Raw genomic sequence first — 4923 nt, 5'->3', positions numbered from 1 at the left:
TGTCTCCTCTGTATATACAAAAATCATGGGTAATAATTCTCATTAGTACATTCATCATACTACGTCTATACGACGCATATCGTCTGCGATTCAAAATGTTAATAAGTTTTACAAAGTTAATTATTTGTGATAATACACTCCTAGAAATTGAAATAAGAACACCGTGAATTCATTGTCCCAGGAAGGGGAAACTTTATTGACACATTCCTGGGGTCAGATACATCACATGATCACACTGACAGAACCAAAGGCACATAGACACAGGCAACAGAGCATGCACAATGTCGGCACTAGTACAGTGTATATCCACCTTTCGCAGCAATTCAGGCTGCTATTCTCCCATGGAGACGATCGTAGAGATGCTGGATGTAGTCCTGTGGAACGGCTTGCCATGCCATTTCCACCTGACGCCTCAGTTGGACCAGCGTTCGTGCTGGACGTGCAGACCGCGTGAGACGACGCTTCATCCAGTCCCAAACATGCTCAATGGGGGACAGATCCGGAGATCTTGCTGGCCAGGGTAGTTGACTTACATCTTCTAGAGCACGTTGGGTGGCACGGGATACATGCGGACGTGCATTGTCCTGTTGGAACAGCAAGTTCCCTTGCCGGTCTAGGAATGGTAGAACGATGGGTTCGATGACGGTTTGGATGTACCGTGCGCTATTCAGTGTCCCCTCGACGATCACCAGAGGTGTACGGCCAGTGTAGGAGATCGCTCCCCACACCATGATGCCGGGTGTTGGCCCTGTGTGCCTCGGTCGTATGCAGTCCTGATTGTGGCGCTCACCTGCACGGCGCCAAACACGCATACCACCATCATTGGCACCAAGGCAGAAGCGACTCTCATCGTTGAAGACGACACGTGTCCATTCGTCCCTCCATTCACGCCTGTCGCGACACCACTGGAGGCGGGCTGCACGATGTTGGGGCGTGAGCGGAAGACGGCCTAACGGTGTACGGGACCGTAGCCCAGCTTCATGGAGAAGCTTGCGAATGGTCCTCGCCGATACCCCAGGAGCAACAGTGTCCCTAATTTGCTGGGAAGTGGCGGTGCGGTCCCCTATGGCACTGCGTAGGATCCTACGGTCTTGGCGTCCATCCGTGCGTCACTGCGGTCCGGTCCCAGGTCGACGGGCACGTGCACCTTCCGCCGACCACTGGCAACGACATCGATGTACTGTGGAGACCTCACGCCCCACGTGTTGAGCAATTCGACGGTACGTCCACCCGGCCTCCCGCATGCCCACTATACGCCCTCGCTCAAAGTCCGTCAACTGCACATACGGTTCACGTCCACGCTGTCGCGGCATGCTACCAGTGTTAAAGACTGCGATGGAGCTCCGTATGCCACGGCAAACTGGCTGACACTGACGGCGGCGGTGCACAAATGCTGCGCAGCTAGCGCCATTCGACGGCCAACACCGCGGTTCCTGGTGTGTCCGCTATGCCGTGGGTGTGATCATTGCTTGTACAGCCCTCTCGCAGTGTCCGGAGCAAGTATGGTGGGTCTGACACACCGGTGTCAATGTGTTCTTTTTTCCATTTCCAGGAGTGTAGATTTGTCCATACATCCACGTGGTGTGTTCTGCTAATTTCATACAGTCTTATACGTGTTTCGTCGAACTGCATTTTATGACAACATATGGGAACGCCATACATACGAGATGGTGTCCTAACATAACTCAGTAAATCAGACTCCTCGTGCTACGTACCTTTTATGGTTAATGTTTTGCATTCTAGCTGAGCCGTGCGAAGCTCGCGTTCACGCCGTTTATTGCTCGTCAACTTGTTTTTGTGGTTCGGTCGCCTCGTTCTTTCTTTAATACGATTTACTGGCGTCACTAGGTTTCTGGATTGCTTGCCCAACAGTGGCAGCAGCACCGCTTATCGATAAGTGAACTGCCGTGCCATCTCTGGAGCGACTGCTTGTATTTCCGGGTCGTCGTCTGTCTGGAGTGCGGAGCTCAGTCGGGATGCAGCAGCAGTGAAGTCGGGGACGGAGCGCCAGTGAGGTGCGGACAGCCAATGCTCGCCGACCGCTGCCGACAGATACGAACTGTCCGGCGAAAGAAGATTGGAGCGGGACGACCGTTGGTTGGTCGTTCGGTTGGTCGTCTCATTGGGCGACGTGTATTGGGTCTTTGACCGTTTCTGGGCCTCGTCAATTCGTCATCTTGCCGGTCGTGGGTCGGTTCCTTCCTTGTGCAGAGATGTCGTGGCCAGTGGGCAAGAGTTATCTCTGCGTGGATGGGTCTGAGCCAGGGTGCCTGGGTCGCCATGTTTCCGAATTCCGAACGGACACGGAGTTGAGTCGGCTTGGAGCTTCGGATGGCCACGACTCACCCGACCGTTGCCGACACACGTAACTTGAGTGGGAACGACCTGGGTTGCTCGTTCGGTCGGTCATCTCATCGGACGATTGTATTTGGTCGCCGGCCGCTTGCGGAAACTCTCTGTGTGTCGAATTAATTCGTGCTTGTGGTTCCACAGTGATTGCCTTTACGATTGTTCGAGTTATTGCGCAAGTGTGATTACGTGGAACCGTGTGTACCTTCTGTGATTTCCACTGAGTATGCTGTCTGCGTACTGGAGTAGTGAGTCGGTCGGTTGAAATAGAGCAGCGAGTGTGCCGGGTGGAACAGAATTGATTAGGCTGTTGGTTGGATCTTCAGCCGTCCGTAGGTCGTGTTGCCACCCGATTGTTTAGTGCTGCGCTTCGCTGCCTGTATGAAATGCTGTGAGCACTATGGGACAACTTCTGAAGTCATTAGTCCCCTAGAACTTAGAACTACTTAAACCTAACTAACCAAGGACATCACACACATCCATTCCCGAGGCAGGATTCCAAGCTGCGACCGTAGCGGTCGCGCTGCTCCAGACTGTAGCGCTTAGAACCGCTCGGCCACTAGGGCCGGCTGCTTGTATCACCTAAACTGTTAGAGTTTCCTCCCCAGGCCGACCCTTGGAACATTTCTGAGCACCACTGTTGTTTGTGATTGTCATTTTATTGGGTCGCACCTACTGTGCCAGACCTTCAGCCTTGTTTTAATGTTGTCTGTTTTATGTTTAGTATATGGCCTTCAGCCGAACTTCATAACAACTTTAAGATTAGGCCTTCAGCCGTGTTTCATGTAAAATTCTTGTTTCTCTGTATTTAGGCTTTCAGCTGCGTTTGTTACAGAATCTGTGGCTTTAATATGTAAATCCTTGTCTGTAAGGTTTCTCTTTAATTATTTTGAATTCTTGAAATGGCCTTCAGCTGTGTTCTGTAAATGTTTATCTTAAGGCTGTCTTCAATTATTCTTGAGTAATTGCTTGGGCCATCAGCCGACAAGATACTTCAAGTTTTCTTAAGAAGTATATCTGTTGTACTGTGTAAAGTATTTCTGTTGTACTGTGTAAAGGCTTATCTAATGTCTCTCTTGTATTATGTAAAGAATTTTTTTTTAAATCGGGCTTTCAGCCGAAAAATTAACTTGAATTTTCCTTAATATGGCCTTCAGCCGGAATTCGTAAACGTTTGGCTTGCTTAGCTGATCTGTAATATTATTTTGACCTTTAGCCGAGAAGATATTGTAATTTAGCTTAAGTAAGGCTTTCAGCCGTTACTCTAAATCCTGATGTTTTAGAAGGAATCATTTAAACTTATATTTGAGAAGTTACTTGGGCCCTCAGCCATGAATTGATCTTTGTTATTTTAAGAGAAAACTGTGCTTTGGTTAGAGCAATAAAGTCGTGTGTTCTTGTATAACTAACAGAAATTGACCTTATCCCCCTTTCACGAACTGATCCGCTCTATCCTGCGAAACCAGATTTCACTAGTTTTATCTCCAGTTCCTTCTCCCCCATTCATAGATTCCTGCTCTTTCCCAAGTTCTTCCTCAGCGTTGTTTCTTACGTGATTTATATTTCACACCTATTGAGCTTTTTTGCATTACTTTTAAAATATTACACATAACAAATGTTCTTTCTATACAGACTTCTTTTTTATTATACTAGAAAAATTATAAGACTACTTTTCCTGCATGAAACGAACTCTCTCTTTCTTCCTGTCGCTATGCATTTCTTCAAATAAACTCCACTCACGTACACTGCGACAAGGCCTCTCAATCTTTACTAAAAAACCACAGCCCTCGCGCCTGGGCCAAGCTCACTACATTTCAAAAAATTAGCTTCCTACATCAGCTTGATAGTGAGAAATACCATAATAGAAGTCACACTGACTTGGCCAACGAACACCTGACGCCATTACGTCACTCTAACTAGAAAATCTTTATTTTTTGTTGACTTTCAGATACACTGGTTGCCTGCACGACCAGATTTCTGATGAAGATTTTGTCCTGTCGAAAGCATTGTTAGGTTTGTTCATCTTCATTATACATCTCTACGTAACATACGTTGTCCAAGCTGTTGACAGATTACTGTTCACTGAACCTATGTTCGCACCGTCTACGATTACTGCCCATTTTAAAAGAAACATAACTTTCTTTACCTTTACTCATTTAAAGGTTCCATGATGTAAGGGTACAGTGTCTTACGCCTCCATCTCCATTGCCATTACAATAGTTCTTATGACACTCCAAATGAACACATGACACCCGAAATGAACACATTTTAAGTTTTTTCATGAATACTAACCACATCTATGCTATATATTTACAGTTTCTTACCCTATTTATAATTTCTACATACGTGCTCTTTGACACCTTGAGTCACTCTGAAAATGCCTTGAGATGACTTATTTGGTGGATACTAAGTGATTTGCCAGATTTTATCCCCTCAACCTTGACAGCGCTACAGAGTCGCACAGGTTCATGGTATCCAGAGAAGAATGTCTGGCAACTCTTGGTTTTCTTATTTGACAACAAGTCAGCTTTCAGAAGAACCTTTTCTTCCACGTGGAATGTCTTGTCTGTTGTC

The sequence above is a fragment of the Schistocerca gregaria genome, chromosome 1, assembly GCF_023897955.1.
Source record: "Schistocerca gregaria isolate iqSchGreg1 chromosome 1, iqSchGreg1.2, whole genome shotgun sequence".
Lineage (NCBI taxonomy): Eukaryota > Metazoa > Arthropoda > Insecta > Orthoptera > Acrididae > Schistocerca > Schistocerca gregaria.
This window is presented reverse-complemented; position numbering follows the sequence as displayed.